General features: G+C 37.5%; 1 protein-coding gene across 1 annotated transcript in view; it reads right to left on the bottom strand.

Annotated features, from left to right (window-relative positions):
- Window positions 1-1,007: 1,007 nt before the first annotated feature.
- Window positions 1,008-18,490, bottom strand: part of LOC308193447 (uncharacterized protein) — a 38,452-nt gene continuing 20,969 nt past the window's right edge. Inside the window, exons 2-3 of the mRNA XM_080588150.1 lie at window positions 7,831-7,976; window positions 1,008-1,199 (exon numbers count right to left, since the gene is read on the bottom strand). The gene's annotated coding sequence lies outside the window, so the exon portion shown is untranslated. The remainder of the gene's footprint in view (window positions 1,200-7,830; window positions 7,977-18,490) is intronic.

The raw sequence follows: 18,490 nt of genomic DNA, 5'->3' as shown, positions 1-18,490 counted from the left end.
CTGTCTGCTTATTATAGGGCTTTTGGTAGTACCATGCACTTTGAAATTCCTATTGCTGTCATGTTTGCTTGAAATTGGCTGCATGTTTAGAAGCTACTGACATACAGAAATGAACAAAAAGATGTATGTACAAATATGTATGTAAGTTCACACATGAGGGAGTATACAAATTTGATGGCATAAACCTTCAACTAAAAGAAATGTTACTGGAAAAGTCTTTGTGTTGCTGGAGAACAAATATAATGTAGAAAGCATACAATGTCCCCTAATGCAAACTGTATGTAACACTCCTCAGATGTAAAAAGACAATAGCACTCTATGTATTTACATTTGTCCAGTGCCTCTGCATGAAACATCTATGTAAGGTCTAAAATGAGAAGTGAGCAACGAATAATAGAAGAAGATAATTGAGCAGAAAGTAATGACTAGAAGGAGAAAGAATTTTCATGTAGACGTTGTCTAGATGCTGAGTTTTGTCATTGGCATACAAAACGCACTACAGGAAGCAGGAAGAAGAAATGTGATGACAGAGCTTGCCTTGGTGTTGATGCATAAAGAGGATGTATCCTTGGACAGTCAGAAAGTCCATTTTTCTGCAGAAGTGATTCTCAAACTTGCTGTGAACTAAAGAATAGTGGTGCAGAGGTAGGTGATAATTTTTCAGACTCAAGTTTATTCTGGTCTTGCAAATTCATCACAAAACACGAAGTACATGAACAATGAAGTCTGCAGAATCTTGCTTGCCTGCTCTCAGTCAAATGTAAAATGCAAATCAGTTGTAAAATATTAAAATCTGTTAAAAGTAGTAATAGTTATATTAGTACTTATTTATTTATTTATTTTACAATCTACAAATCTTTTATTTTGTTCAGTAAAGGTTACTAGTTTTTGCTATTTTTTAAAAAATGAGAGTGACCCCATGCATATGTTCTGAACTTCTGAATTGTGAAAGTATTAGTCTCTAGTGATTCTAGCCTCAAATGGAATAGCTAAAATAAAAATTCCTACTTATCCCATGTTTGTTTACTTCACAGAAATGAAAATACCAGACCAGACAAATTCAAAAGGACTTTTGTACAAATAGCTTTATTGATTGCCAAAAAGCAAATAAACTGGAGAGTAGAAGTCCCTCCACCAAATGACAAATGCATTATAAATCACAAAGGCATTCTTCAACTTGAAAGACTGCATTGTAGCTCCTGGAAAATAACAGAGAACATTGACTGGAGTATTTTATCCAACAGAATGTTATTTATCCAACAGCATGCTAGCAACAAGAAGATTCTGATCTATAATATTTTTAAAACAAATTTAAAAATTCCTTTACTGTGATTGCACTAATGTCCCTTGTTTTTCTTATTTTCCTGTGATTAGAATTATTATTGTTTCATAAGGATTACTGCATTCCTATTTTACAATTTTGTTACTCCTTGATAAAAAAAAAAAAAAAGCTCTAGTTACTATAGCAGATTCAAATGACCCCAGTCACTGAACTGCCCACTGAGAACAGCTATCTTATTCTGTCTCTCTGCTGGAACAATTTCCAGTCTTCTAATGAACTGCTTTAAAATGCAGTATTATGCAAAGTTTCTCAAAGAAAACTTTGAGAAGAAGGTGTTGAGAAGACTTTTCAAAGGTAGAGGCAAGAAAAGTAAAGGATCTCTCAACAGTGTTCCTGCCTTGCTATGGTTACTGTTTTAATGTTTTTCACAGAGAAAAAGCAGATATTAAGAAAGAGCCAAACTGTCATACTTGTTCTGGTCCCTAATGGCCTTTGAGAGGCATACACATGAACATGAGAATACCTTTCCTGACTTGGTGTTTTTACTCCCTTTGTCTGATCACATGAATCTCAGCTGCCTGTGTAACCATACTTATGCATTGAAATTAAACTCCCCCTTCCCCCTCACACTCTGCTCAAAAGTCTATTTCTACAGATGTCAAATGGAACCAGTTCACAAATTCCAGTCTGATGCATTTCTTCATAAATTTAAAGTACATGTTTTTGATTCAATTCAGGGCACAGGAGCATCTTCAGAAAAGCAAACTTCTCAAAGTCCTAATTTTGCAGCTGACAATTGAAGGATTTGTATTGAAGGAATGATTCACCATTTTATGCATGCCTTGAATTTCTGCTTTAGTAAACAAGAAGGGGCCCAGGATTCCACTTGTATGTTAAGATCTGAAACCCAGAAATACATTATACATATGACTAATAAGATTTTGCTTCTAAACAAAGTGGGAATAATTAGGAAATGTAGTTGAGCTTGGAGCTGCTGACTGAAAAGGTAACCAGAAATATGTCCTAAAACCATAGAAAAAAATAGCCAGGATTGGCATTCATACTAAATGTAGTTTATTCATTAAGCTACCTTGTTGAATATGCCATGATTTCAGTGAGATACTGCTTGGGGGTAGAAGGTACTACAGGAGATAAACACACACATTTAGAAACACATTCTACAAATCCACCCTGGTTACCAGCTAGAAAGTCTATGTTTACTGCTTGATTATTAAAGCTGCACATCATAATCATTGATACATCTCAATAGCACAAAATGCTAATTTAGAAGCATTTTAATAACTCTTTCTTATTTGCCAATTTTATTCAAAAGGGAGGTGTAAAATTACTGTAAAGCTATAAAGGTGTTTTCCTCTCCTTCAAGTAGTCTATTGTACTTGTCTGATGATTAATATCCCACAAATCCAAGCTTACTTTTGTTTGTAAGGAGGGCTCTTTTTTTTTTTTTTCTCTTTTTCTTTTTGTCTAGGATTTCCACCAGGTCAGAAGTGTTAGAAATATTTCTGAACTAAATCAAAATGTTAGATACTTAAAAATTGAAAGCAGAATGTATCACGTCACACAGACTGTGTATTTCTGATAGAAGTACAGCATTCTAAGAGCTTTAACATATAATGACTTTTTCCCTATAATTTGCTCCTATATGTTCCATCTGGTACTAGTTAGACAACTGTTTCTCAAACTGTTTTCACAGAAGCAACAAAAGGGTAAGAAAAGACTAAATGGACAGTAGTTGTTAATGTGTTTTAAAAAATGCCCACCAGGCAAAGGAAGCAGAGCTGAAAAGGATATTGAAAATCAGTAGTCTCCACTGAAGATGTATCACAGTATCACAGTATCACAGATTTCTAGGTTGGAAGAGACCTCAAGATCATCGAGTCCAACCTCCGACCTAACACTAAGTACTCCACTAAACCATATCGCTAAGCTCTACATCTAAACGTCTTTTAAAGACCTCCAGGGATGGTGACTCCACCACCTCCCTGGGCAGCCCGTTCCAATGCTTAATAACCCTTTCGGTAAAGAAGTACTTCCTAACATCCAACCTAAAACTCCCCTGTCGCAACTTTCACCCATTTCCCCTCGTCCTGTCACCAGGCACGTAGGAGAACAGACCAACCCCCACCTCTTTACAGCCTCCTTTAAGGTAACTGTAGAGAGCGATAAGGTCGCCCCTGAGCCTCCTCTTCTCCAGGCTGAACAAGCCCAGCTCCCTCAGCCGCTCCTCGTAAGACTTGTTCTCCAGACCCCTCACCAGCTTGGTCGCCCTTCTCTGGACTCGCTCGAGCACGTCCATGTCCTTCCTGTAGCGAGGGGCCCAAAACTGAACACAGTACTCGAGGTGCGGCCTCACCACAGCCGAGTACAGGGGCACAATCACTTCCCTCGACCTGCTGGCCACACTGCTTCTTATGCAGACCAGGATGCTGTTGGCCTTCTTGGCCACCTGGGCACACTGCTGGCTCATATTCAGCCGGCTATCAACCAATACTCCCAGGTCCCTCTCGGCCAGGCAGCTTTCCAGCCACTCATCTCCCAGCCTGTAGCTCTGCTTGGGGTTGTTGTGCCCCAGGTGCAGGACCCGGCACTTGGCCTTGTTGAACTTCATACAGTTGACCTCAGCCCATCGCTCCAGCCTATCCAGATCCTCCTGCAGAGCCTTCCTGCCCTCGAGCAGATCGACACACGCACTTAGCTTGGTGTCATCTGCAAACTTACTGAGGGTGCACTGGACCCCCTCATCCAGATCATCGATAAAGATATTAAAGAGGACCGGCCCCAGTACCGAGCCCTGGGGGACACCACTAGTGACCGGCCTCCAACCAGATTTGACTCCATTCACCACAACTCTCTGGGCCCGGCTATCCAGCCAGTTTCTAACCCAGCGAAGCGTACGCCAGTCCAAGCCCCGAGCAGCCAGTTTCTTGAGGAGAATGTTGTGGGGAACTGTGTCAAAAGCCTTACTGAGGTCAAGGTAAACCACATCCACAGCCTTTCCCTCATCCACCAAGCGCGTCACTTGGTCATAGAAGGAGATCAGGTTCGTCAAGCAGGACCTGCCTTTCATAAACCCATGCTGACTGGGCCTGATTGCCTGCTTGCCCTGCAAGTGCCGCGTGATGACCCTCAAGATAATCTGCTCCATGAGCTTTCCTGGCACTGAGGTCAAACTGACAGGCCTATAGTTCCCCGGGTCTGCCCTGCGGCCCTTCTTATAGATGGGCGTCACATTGTAGGTGAGGTCATTTTCTTCTGGAAAATCCAAATGAAGAAGATGAAGCGTATCCTGTTCTCTTATGTCCTGTTGGCTTTTTTATGCAAGAGACATCAGCCAGGAGAACCAACTCTCAAGTGCCAGGTGTTCAATAGGCTGATTACAGTATTTCTGTCCTGGATTTGCCAAGGAAGTTTATTATGTATGAAACAAGTTAAAATTGCTGTTTCCTATGTACTGAACACATGGCCAAATCTAAATATGAACCTGTTCAAAGTCATTTTTGGTATGGATCAATTTCTCTTAGTAAGAAATAGGCTTTGCTCTTCCAGCTCAAGTTGATGTCATCCGAAATTTCTGTCCTGACCCAGTGAAGAGGGTGAGACAGAAACATAGTTAAAGGTAACTCTTGTGTACAGAGATATTTTTAAGGAAATTCCCTAATTTCTGGTGAACATATGAATGTCTTACTCAGCCATGCAAGCAGAATGACAATTTTAAAAGGAGACCTTGTTATGAAATATTTTTTGGCCTTCTCTTTATGAAGAACTTTTGAGTTTGAATTAGTTTTTCAGTGTTCTGTAGAAGTACTAGAGAGTGAGAAAGTCACAGCAATTTCCTACCAGCAACTTTCCAGTCTCATCACATATAGACAGGTTATAAGGCAGCTAGGTAGTGTTCTCTCTGCCTGTTAGTGGTTGCTAAGAACACATCTGTGAAATGACCCTATACAGCTCTATTTACACAGTTGTAAAACCTTTACTGCAGATATTATTCTCAACAAAGTCAAGCACTATCCCCTTAAAAACAAGGTCATGGGGTGGACTTGGCTGCATAAGTATCGAGTGCAATTTTAGGTGCCTTGTAAGATCAGGATATGCCTGGCCTCTAGCAGCTACTTTAAAAAAAGACACCAGTTTCTCACAGACCCTGAGTCAGTACTTTAAATCCCATGCCAGTGCCCTGGATACTCCATGGCCTCCTGAATCTCAGTGTACATGTTGCCTTGAGTCACTAGTATGTAATGGGCACACATGGAGAATGACTGGAGGAAGAAAGAGAAGCGCTATGAATGATATCCTTTGAGATATCCATAAATGCACCCTGCGAGCTTTGCTAGTGTTTTTTCCCTCAGACCATAATCTTTATCAGTCTTCAAAACCCGGCCTCTTATGGTATTGGTGCAAAGCTTTATGCAGCCTGTGTTTGTGCCACTATGGGTACTGCTGAGCACAGAAGAAACATCAAGTTACTGTAACAGAAGTCACCATTTTTCATCTTACTTTTTTTCCATCATTTCCTCACATATTTCACTTTTTGCACACATTCTCTTGTGCTTTTTTCACAGAAGTCTTTTTGTTTCCAGAAGGAAATACCCAGCCTACCTTTCTGTTCTTTTAGCACTGAAATATATTTATATATTTTTTTCTGTATACTATTCTATTAGCCTTTGTTGTTGTTATATCTTATTTTCTCTTCCCCTTCACACCTACCCTTTTCATTTAATCTTTTTGTTTTAGCATATCATGTCATCCAACCTTTATTTCTCCTTTCTGCATCCTAGGTTTTTTCCTTAGCACATTGTCCTATTTTTTCTGTTTCTCCTTTTCTCCCTCCTGAGCATTTTTACATTGTCCTTTGTCTGCCTTTTTCTGTCACATTATCCTGCTTTTGCTCTTCTTTTTCTCTAGAGTGTCATTTTGGTATAAAAGAAATTGTATTGCATGTTATTTATTCTCTACAATTTGGGGTGAATGGACCTGCCTGTATAAATACACACATTTACACATAGTATCCTTCAATTACTTCCAAAATGTCACTATAATTTCAAAAGTACACTATATTTACAATGGTTGAATTCTCCAATGGTTACTGCAGTATAAATCTCTCTCACTCTTATTTATTCATACTCCACCATAAAGCGGCAGTATTTGAATTTTCTGTTTCTCATGGGTGTTCTTTTAATACCGCTGGGCCAGATTGCAGCTAGGCATAAGCATGTGCAGGTGTGTAAACTGGAGGCAGTTTTCTTCCTAATCACCAGGCTCCTAGGGTGCCAGGACAGGAGGAGTGCTTGGCTAGTACCATCAGCAGCACTGATACATGGAAGGTGCTGCTTTGGTCATTACACTTTTACATGAACTAGTAATCTGCAGCCAACACAAAAAAAAAAGTGCAATGCAGTTTTTTTTTGAATCCTAACTCTGCTTCTGTTACCATTGTTTTCATAAGGAAGTTGAGGAAGTCCTTCAGTATCTTATATCTCTCAAGGCATTTGGTTGGTGCTGTGCTCTGTAGGGAGGATGTCCCTGGGGTCTGCCTCTGGAGAGGCATTTTTCAGGCATGGCAGTACCTCAGAAAGGCACAAAAATTGCATCACTGATAAAAATAAAGTGACATCTTGCTACTTGGTAGAGCAGCTTTGAAATATAGAGAAAACTATTTTTTTCTGATGCTGTGAAAAGTAAATTTCTGTTGTGCACATGCTTCATTGCTGAAGAGGACAAGTAAGATGAAAGTGGATGTTGCACAGCCAAAATTGTCTTGAAAATAAGTAAGATGAAAATATGTAGAAACAAGGTGACAGAATGGGCACAGGGTTTAGTGTACATGCACCCAAGAGCATAATTTTAAGTCTTGTGCTTCCTTCAGAAAATTGATTGGAAAGAGACCTCAGGAGGTCACCTAATCAACAGCCATTCCCTAAGATAACCAGTCCGCTTTTGTGTCTTCTCATCTAAGGTCTACTCAATTTTTTTCCTAAAGACCACAATCAATGAACATGCTAAGGCCTCGGGTAATCTATTTTAGTGCTTTACTTTCTCTGTCCATTAAATATCCATCAACAGGTTCCCTTGGGACCCTCATCCTATTCCTTCTTCTCACCCTCTCCTTTCCTCTTTTTTTTTTTTTTTTTTCCCCCAACAGATCGATCTTCATGCATCTGGTACTCTGGAGTCTTTCTAATTGTTCTGCATATATGGTTTCTAGAACTGAACTCACACTCTTACTGAAGAAGTGTGAGGAAGACATTTTCTTTTTTTTTTTCAAACTTTTTTTTTTCCATGACAGTGTGATGTAGTTTCACATTCAAAGGTAGATATACTGTAACTTACAGATCCTTCTTCAAAGAACTGATGAATTGTTCTGCAGCCTGCTTCCACATGCTGGATTATTTTTTGGGCTATTCATCCACTCTGTCAAGATCATTCTGAACTGATCCCTATCCTCCAAAATACATGCAGTCCCACCAGCTTCCTGTTAGAAGCAGAGATTAAAAAACAACAACAACAACAACAACACTCTAGCCCACCTTTTTTGGTCATGAATGGAATTGTTGAAGAAGCCTGGATGCAGAACAAAAGTCTGTAGAACTCCTCTTCATGTGTCATCCTGACAGTGGTCCTGTTCCAGAATGAATTAATCTTGCTCATACTTGCTCATATTTTCATAGGTTGCCTAAAAGGTGTCATGTGAGAGTCACCATATACAGCATAAGATACTTTTCCAGAATTCATAACATCATACACTGATTTACAAGAGAATTAGTTTGTTTTGATTTCTTTTCTCTTTTAAGTAGTAAGCTTATATTTCCAGATGATTCTTTTTTTTGTTGTTGTTTTGTTTTGTTTTCCACCCAAGAATTCATATTATGTCAATTGACCTAAAAATCCCTACTCTCTGTTTGCTCTCTTTCTGTCTTCTGTCCTTCACCTGTCATACACAAATCCTTAAAGATAACCACTATAAATCTGAGATAGCTTTTATTGTCCCTGTATCCTTGGATTAAGTTCAGTTTGATTTTGAAAGTTCAGGTCAAATAAAGCATATAAATGATCCCAATAGTTTATAAACTATTCATTTCATGTTCTAGGTTCATTAGTATCATATTCTTTGGTCAACAGTAACAAGTGTGATGAAGACTTTGTTCTATTGTTTCAGTTGTGAATTCCTATGTGTTACAAGAATCGTAAATCACGGGAGCCTTTTTACTGTCCCTATTGCTCTTGTGCAGTGTTGGTAAATGGCGTCATGTTTACATGAACGACCTTCACCTGATGATCTGAAAAGGCTTGAAATAGGCTTTGGGCAAATTTGAGAACTTCAGGGCTTCTGTTACACAGGAGACATGCCAGTTAGTGAATGTTTTTCTATAACATTGAAAACTGTTTATTCCTTTTTGCCACCATCCTTAACTTAGGTACAAGACCAATACCAGGAATACCAGGAATTGCCACAGGAATGACTAAACCATCAAACAGATGCGCAAGTGTTCATATCTAGAAAGGTTTTTTTTTTTTTTTGGTGTTTGTTCATGTGTGTGTGGCTAATTAAAGCTATTATACTACTGTGTATCTCAAAGATACATAGCTATAACACCATTATAATTAAAATATACACATATATATCAAAGACATATGTCAAATACATATAATTATCTAATATCTTAGATATATAGATATACACATGTATACACATTTCAGAGGTACATACATATATACATATACTCATATGTATGTATCTGTATGTCAGAAGTGTATATCTCTGAAGGAACAGATCTGTGTATGGATATATTTAAGTGGGCTGCTGAAATCACTGCCAGGTTCTTAGTTAAACTTGTGATTCATTTATTTGGTACTCCAGGAGTGTACATATTGCTCTGAGAACATCTTTTACAACATATTTTAAAAACATAGTCATTGTCCACTTGTGTGACAGTATTTCATCTTTGTTAATCAAAGTGGTTTAGAAACACTATAGACTCTCTTGTCACTTCATTATCTAATGTCAAACATCTTGCAGACATCTTTTCTGGTATTCAGTATGTCCATTGAAACAGTAGACTAGACAGACAAAAAATTATTTCAAGGTCATGAGCACAGGGAATTTTGAGTCCCAATCTACCTAAGTCAAAAGAAATACTGTTCATTGCTTTGTGTTTTAACTCAAGTCATTTTTTTCCCCTCAAATTCAACAGATAAAGGGAATTATTTCACTTTCTTAAGGATATAGTGTGGACTCTTGAGAAATCAGCTTCTATGTTTGTTTATCTACCTGTAATTGTCATCTGGGCATACAAGCCTTTAGGCTGACAGCTATTTTTGTCTTTACAAATTGAAATAAATTAAAAATAAACAGATAGTTTCTGTCAGTAGGAATACTTACAAAAACTGGAGGATGAAGCAGCAATGTGTAATGTTCTTATTATCATTAGGAGTATGTCTTGGCGATATTAATACCTGGTATTGAATACTAACAGCTTTTTTTCAAGCAGCTGAATTCTATCATATAGAATTTAAGTGATAAGGAGAACAGAGATGAAGTAGGCATTATTGCATTAAAAACAGTTGGTCATCATTGACCAAATGACTTATTTTGCCAGTTATATATATATATTAATGATCTTCTATCTGTGATCTATTTATATTAATTTTCAGTATTTATAGCGAATGTTTCTTTGGACAAGAATAGATAGGAAGGTCTGCCAGGAATGTATTGAAAGAAAAATCATTGTCTGAATGCATTGAAAGAAAATAAAAAGCTTCACAATTTTACACATCTTCAAAACACTTTAGGAATTATTCATTCCTAATGTGGAGGATTCTATTTATCTCACCTGAAAAAGGGCAACCACCCTAAATTTGAGAGGAAAAAGTCAAAGTTAAGTTAAAAACAAAAACAATCAAACAAATAAAAGACCCCACACAGAAATCATGAAAAAAATTCACCATCAGTGCAGTCAGACAAAAACATAACTCTGATACCCCCTACAAGGACAGGGTAGTTACAAATAGAAATTCTGATGCACAACACTTTATCACAGAGCTGGCTTTATCACAGCTCCCAAATTCTTTGCTTACATTTTTAAATGCACACCATCAGTGCACAAAGGACAATGCAGATTCTTTGTAAAACATAAGATCTCAGACACACACAGCTTTTCTTGTTAACTAACCTCCAGCAAGACTGAGGCATAGACCAGAAGACACATAAATTTGTCTCCACCTCTTTAAAGATGCCCACCCTTGAATTTAAGGCCAGTGCTATAACCCTGACTGAAATATTCTCAATCACATTAAACTTCAAGAACCTTGAAGTCTATGGTATGTTGAAGTCTACGGTATGATATGTCTATATGGATTGAGATGAATCTCTCTTCCAACTACCAGAGAGATACAAATACAACGACAGTTATTTAGAAGGAATAAATGAAAAGAGAAAGACTCATCATCAGCAAAACTTTCCTAGGCAACCTGCTCCAGGTGACCCTGCTTGAGAGGTGGTCTTAGACCAGAGGACCTCCAGAGGTTTCTCCCAACCCCTGCCATTCTGTGAATTTTGTACTAAAATTTTACTGGCTTATGGTTTGTAGGAGCCACAGGTGAGTGTTCAAATATGTTTGTTTTTAAATGCCTTGCAAGCCTTGTGGCACATCATCATGTTGCCTACATTTCTGACATTACAGATAACTGGATTTTTGATCGAGTAGCTATTAATTTCTTTTTGTTCAGTAGAATGTGACTTTCCTACAATTTTGTGGGAGTATGTACCTCTTCTCTGAAGCCCGAACATTCAAAATGTGGTGTTATTTCATTTAATATAAAATACTACATTTAACTTTGGAATTTTTTCAGAAAATTAAAAATATTTGCATTCAAGTTACCTCCTTTCTATTACAACCACAATGAAACATACTCCTATGTGTTGAACTGTGAGTACATTTATAGTGTAAAGTGACACAGAAGCATTTTAAATGAAGAAAAGTAAGACCAAATGAAAACAGGAAATCATTCAGTCATTATTTCATCTTCTTACACCTGTTACTTTGGAAAAGTGGAAGGGAACACTTTACGGAGACTCGCAGGCACTTAAAAGTTTGGACTGTCAAATTAGATATGTACCTTAAGGGGTAAAACTTAAAGGCTCACAGAGCAAGAGCAAGCTTACTTCATAAGCCTGTTAATATATTTTGGTTCCTCTATGGGTTGCCAATCTTTTTACATACTTATTTATGTGTGTGTTTCTTTTCTGTCCTTTCATATAACATTAGACTGATAAAACCTTCCTGCTTCTCATTTCAAAATTATAGGAATGCTTTTCTTTTTTAAAAACATGATAGAGGAGAAGATCTGGCTACATAAAATAGACATTACCGTCAGATTTAGTCACAGACAGATTTTAGCCTTATTACATAATAAGACTACATGTTGAACAAAATATGACCATTTACTGTATCCAGAAAGTAAAGAATTAGTCTGTGAGTGTGTACGGTAGTCGAAAGTTTGTCCATCTCATTTACAATGTAATTAACTTCTGCGCCAATATTTGTAGTAGCAAACCACGTAATCCCTACACAATGGTTCCTCAGGGTTTTGAGGCCTTTATAAGACAAGTTTTTGCTAGGTAGAAAAAGACTGACACCATACTGGTCATTACAGCACAGGACAAGTTGGGTTTATGACTGTAATATTTTCACCTGGACAATTACAAATAAACATTTCCAATATGTCTATAATGTTTAATTCATTACATCATAGGACAGAACTGACAAAGTCCCTGGACCTAAGGAAGAGCTAGAAGAAAAATAAATTGAACGTTGTGTTCAACTAAAAATGGAAGTTTTTACTAGATAGCTACAAAGTCATCACGTTGTTTATTCAAGGCCAGAATAAGCCAGAAATAATTATAACATTTCATTAGTGTAAATAATTTCTTTTCAGTCACAAAAACGGATAAATGACTTGAACTTAAGCCCTCTAAATTCAAACTTTCTTGAGGCTGAATTGCTTGTACATGTACAGCAACACCAAGGAAATCTGGGAGATATAATCTTAAAGCTGTCTGGAGAAACAATGATTTGTAAGCTTTTTTTTTTTTTTTTTTTTTCTTGTTTTACCAATTCCCAATTTAATCATCAGACCTATATTCAGAGCCTTTTTAGTCATAGGATGAAGATCTCTTTATGTGAATGCATTAAATTCATGATATTTTTTGCATTTACTATATGAGTATATGCTGTTTTGTCATAATAAGAAGGATGACAATATTCACTGAGAATATATAAAACACTAAATGTTGGTGATAATCTATTGGACTAAACATTACAAAAGGACCAGGAGATAGCCCTCAATATAGGCCTGAGTAAATCTTAGGGCTGCAGAGTGAGCTAATCTCTCAAGCCTCCCTCCCTCAAACTATTCATCTCTTCTCTTGTCAATGAATGTAATGACCATGAGAACACTATAAAAATAACCAATTCCTCTAGCATTTTTAGAAATGTGATTTCAGGGTCCTTTTCAAAATACCTTCTTGCCTTATTCAGGCCCTCAAAGTGACATTCATGACATTCATGTTCATTCATTTTTATTTATTTTTTTTCCCCTTTCTTAGGGAGAGCTAAGAACTGGGGAGATCACCAGCTCCATTTTAGTACTTTTGCTACATTAGTACACTTGTTATACTGCTCTTCAAAAATAAGGAAACCTCACTGTAATTGTTTTGTGTTTCGTCAGCTTTGCTTACCTAGGTAAAGATATTCTGCTTGTTTAAGGGTAGTTGTGTGAACACCACAGATTTATTGCCTGCAAATCTTTGTTTTCTTTGTAAAAGGCATTGGAAAAAGAAATATTTTTTACTCACTTAATGCTTCTTGCTTTGATAAGCTATTGCACTAAAAGCAGACATTTGTATTGCCCTATACCATTCTCATATATGACTCTGATGATAGCATCTCCTTTAGGTCCAACTGTAATTTTAATGCTATTATCTAGTTCTCTTGTTAGACAAAAGACTTCAGTGGTTACTTGACAAGGAGGAAAACTGTGTCCAGACTTTGATCAGCAGGTGGAAAATATAGAAAGCCTGACTAGTCTCATACTTCTTGCAATTACAGGGCTTGTGTTCTTTGGCTGTTTCAGATCTCTATTGCTACAGTGTTTGTTTTTATGGAGGACAATGGGCTCTCAGCTGAAGTTGAGTATTATAATGCTAACAAATGCAAATAATAGTTACATTAATTTTTTTTTTCCAAAACAGAAACCATTCCATGATAATGTGACTCTGTTAAATAGGCATAGACTAATGGGTCTATAACCCGTTCATTATTACTGTCAAAGAACAATGAATGCTTCATGACATACCACAGAAAAAAAAGCTGTGCTACTTGAATATTGTCTCCCTCCCAAACACACATGCTTTCCCATTCACAGTATTATAGCAGAATCACCTCTTGTGTTAGGTGCTACATGAATATCTGGAAAGATTCAGGATTAATTTTCCAGAGGTCCCAACATCCAACTGATAGTTCAGCTGATGCACTGAATAAATTCCAATACATTGTTCTTTGACAGTCCTGCTTTAAATTTTATACACTTTAAGGATGGAACTGAAGAGTACTCTTGACTACTCCAGTATACCACATAAGAAAGAGCTTAATTTAAATTAATTTAATTTAATCAAATTGCTTGTTCAGTATAGATGAAGTTCTGAATATGGATCAAAAAAGACAAGGAACTTGAATATTATAAAAGAAATTTATGTCATTTGTTGAGGTCAGTTGTTTTCTGTTTCAGGACAAGATATATACAAGACGATGAAGAGAAAAATACTTAAACACATTTTATATATCTTACATGTAAATAATATAAGGCAATTTTGGTATTTATCTAAACAGATCTGGTAGTTTTTCATTGCAATTTGTACAAAGTCTGATGCAGTAATACACTTCACCTGCAAATGATAAGTGATTCCTGCCAAAAAATCATGAATGTTTTTTTAAATGAGAAAACCAGTCTTAAATCAAAGTTTCTTTTCCCCAAATCTCTGTAATTGCAAGCAGTTCCCTTACCAACAACTGGAAGTAATTTTCTATTCAATGGAAAAATAGGTTATGTTTTTCAAATAATATTTAATTTCCTTATCTAATTGCTTTGGCATAAACAAGATACAAAAGCTTTTGCTGCCTAAAAACCCCTAACAATTTCTATTTTACATTAAATTATAGTAAGTTTGAAAGGAAATAATGCATCTTCAGATGGTGCTGAATTGCATGAAATTAATTACTACATGTGCTAGTTCTCAGTAATTAATTCCATTGAGACCTGTAAAATCCATTGTGAGCTGAATTACATGCTTTTTAGTCTTTCCTTTTCTACCTGAAAATTGCTGTATCATATTTTAAGCCAAGTTAAAAAGTGACAAGGAAAATATATTAAGGTCACCCAAGAAAATGTATTCGATTTTCTTTGTCATGCTCACAGCACAGAGAAATCAAACACTTACTAAGCTTGTGCTACTACAGTGACCAAACACTTCTAAATTTCTTTCTGGGAAATAATTATCTACTACATGTGAACATTCAAACTTGCCAGGATCACTGTTCTGTCCCTGCACAGGTTTTAAGATAATAAACACAAAGTTTAGATGATCTATGAGGTCCCTTCCAACCTGAACCATTCTATGATTCTATGACTTTGCACAGTAAGGGAGGCCACCAAAAAGAAAAAAGGTTGAAAATTCCTCAAGTTTGTCATGATATGCCTGTTAGTCAGACTGGTTTGGGGATAGTAAGGAGGAAGTTCACAACAAGTGTCATTATGTAAAACCTCTTAAGTCAATGCCACTCTACTGTTTCCAACCAGCCATTTGGTCTGGATTCAGTACCATGAATGACTGCTTCCAGTGCCACGTCAGACATGGCCATATTAGATCTTTGTTCTTATTTTCAAGTAAGGTCTGTACAGCTAGGAAGGCTGATAAAATAATTTGTCTGCGCTGCTTGTGGTAGCTGACCTAATTCACCATCAGATAATTTGGGTGTAACTGCATGGGTCTACAGTCTGTTGAGCAGACATATGCTAATGTGCATACTTCTTGGCACTAGTTTGAAACTTCAGACTTGTAAAAATTTGTTTGCCTCTCACTGAAACAGAAGACTTCTTTGGACTTTGTTTTTTAAATGCAGCAGTGTAGAAGAGCCCTATTTTAAACTGAACAATAACATTTTCAGCACTTTTGTTATGTTGTTGTTTGTTGTGTTATTTAATCTGGGAAGTTCCTGTAAATCAGAACATTTCAGATCAATATGTGGCTAAAGAATAGGTGGTCTTATTGAAAAAACAATAATCCAAACAATTATCTTTATCAGCTTGAATTGAATTTTAGCTCTTGTCTCAGTCTTTATTCCTTTCTACATTTTATGTAAAACTGATAGGAAGGGTGGGGGGATGGGGCTAGGTTTCCAGGTGGCAATTCTGTTATAGTAGGTGAGAAGGAAATCTCACACACTCTCTGCTACACTGCACTTAAGAATCTGACCAAAAAATGAATAAAACTGTCAGTCTCCAAACTCACTAATACATGTTGATGCCTTAAGTCCAACATTCCCTTAGAAGACTGAAGGTGGAAAGAAACATGGAGAAGGGAACAGCATTTTCTCTGCCTCAGGCATTGAGGATACGTGACTCACCCGCCTTTCTACTTTTTGCAGAATATAGGTATGTGTGCTTCTGTAACCTTTCAGTCCAGACAGCAACTGGATAAATGCCAAAGAAAGCATGATCTGCTTTCTAAATCAGCGGGCAGTTTACTCTGTGAACTAGGCCAGTCAAAAACAGGTGGCATTTTTTCTTCCTATAATCCTAGTGTGCTGCTTATAGTAACAGACACTATATAGATTCAAGTTTGAGCTTTTTCTGTGTATATTAGATACAAGGCCCACGTAAATCACATTTAGGTTTTATTGGCTGAATTAAAGTGTAATTATGTAATAAGCAAATCATAAAACTGCTTCTAGTATTTCAATAACTGTCATAAAATAAATTTTGGATATTTGGACTTCATAGACTCTTCTAGCAGTGGATTTAAAAATGATAAAGAGTGCATTCTCTTTAAATAAAAAGTGTCTGCTTTAACAACTATTCATATTAATAGTTATAATATTAAAACATATTTCTGACTCACAGTGGGCTCCTCAGTCATGACTCACAGACTACCCCCTGGAGCTCAACCCACTTTCATTATGAAATCAAGAAAAAGCAGGTGCATTATGCCCAAATAGGCTTGTGGATGCAGTATCCCTTTGGGAACTTCGGGACAGGGGTGGACTTCTTTCTGCATGACTTGGAGAACAGATGAACTCAGCTCTCATGCTCCTGAGAGCTGTAATTTGTCAGGGGTTCAATTTCATAGAATCGTAGAATCATGGAATATCCTGAGTTGGAAGGCACCCACAAGGATCATGGAGTCCAACTCCTAGCTCCATATAGGACCACTCACCAATCAGCCCATATGTCTGAGAGCATTATCCAAACACTTCTTGAACTCCAGCAGGCTCAGTGCAGTGACCCCTGCCCTGGGGAACTTGTTCCAGTGGTCAGCCACCCTCTCATTGAAGAACCTTTTCCTAACATCCAGCCTGAACCTCCCCTGATGCAGCTTCATGCCATTCCCTCAGGTTCTATCACTGGTCAACAGAGAGATTACTACCTGCCCCTCTGCTCTACCTCATGAGGAAGCTGTTGACCACCACAGTGAGAAAGCTGAGGTCTCCCTTCAGTCTACTCCTCTCTAGGATGAACAACCCAAGTAAATTCATCCACTGATATGTCTTCCCTTGTAAACCCTTCACCATCTTTGTAGCCATCCTTTGGATGCTCTTTAACAGCTTTATTTCCTTATACAGTGGTGCCCCAAACTGCACACAGCAGTGGTGTGGCCGTACCAGCACAGAGCAGAGCAGGACAATCACATCCCTCAACCAGCTAAATATGCCGTGCTTCATGCTCCCCAGGACATGGTTGGCCCTTTTGGCTTCCAGGGTACACTGTTGACTCATATGCAACTTGTCATCAAACAGAACCCCCAGATCCCTTTCTGCAGGGCTGCTCTCCAACTTCTCATTCCCCAACCTGTACATACATTCAGGATTGCACTATCCCAGCTGCAGAAGCCAGCATTTGCTCTTGTTAAATTTCATGCAGCTGGTGATTACCCAGCCCTCTAATTTGTCAATATCTCTCTGCAAGACCTCTATGCTCTTAAGGGAGGCAACAGATCCTCCAAATTTAATATCATCTGCAAACTTGTTTAGTATACATTTGAGTCCTTCATCCAAGTCATTTATAAAAACATTAAACTGGCCCTAAAATGAAGCCCTATGGAACCCCACTAGTGACTGACTGCTAGCCTGATATAACCCCATTTAATATAACTCTTTGAGCTTAACCCATCAACCAATTGCTCACCCATTGTATTACAAACTTGTCTAGCTAATGTGTTCTGCACATTTAGTCCAGAAGGATACTATGAAAAACAGTATCCAAAACTTTTCTGCAGTCCAAAAAGATTACAATTTGAATCAGTCCTTTTTTTTTTTTTGTTAGAAATGCCTTACTTTCTAGAAACAATTAATATGCAATGAGTCAAAAGAAAATGTCTCAATCTTTGCTAAAGAATGCCCTAAGCTATGTGACTCAAGACTGTTCTAATAGCAATCTGTAAAAAGTAGACCTGGTGAAACAGCAAAGACCCCTTAACTTGGAGAAGAAAGTGGAGGGTCTGGCACCTACTTTTACTTCATTCAAGTGAAAACGGTAAGAACCAGGACACATGGTATGGGATTGCCTAAATAATTGCATGAAGCCAGCAAACATAACACTGGATCAAAGGAATAGCTCCACTCTTTTGGAGTTGCAGTTAGGGGCCAAATGAAACATCTCACAGTATCTGAAATAGCCATGTGTAGGCAACTATATTACGTTCTGATTCTGTCTCTCTCTTTTTTTTTTTTTTTTTTCGGACTGTTTCCTTTATGAGTGCTCTGAGTTTCCCTTGAGAGCTCAGGCCTCACCATGAATTTGAAAGGGAATACCTAATTTAAAACCTATCTCTCATGGCTTGTTGCAGAGCTCCTAGTTTTGTGTATGAATACTGGTGTTTGAGTTACTTCATATGTATCCATAAGTATGGCATAA

This window comes from Anser brachyrhynchus, assembly GCF_964034855.1.
Source record: "Anser brachyrhynchus genome assembly, chromosome: 3".
Classification (NCBI taxonomy): domain Eukaryota; kingdom Metazoa; phylum Chordata; class Aves; order Anseriformes; family Anatidae; genus Anser; species Anser brachyrhynchus.
This window is presented reverse-complemented; position numbering and strand designations above follow the sequence as displayed.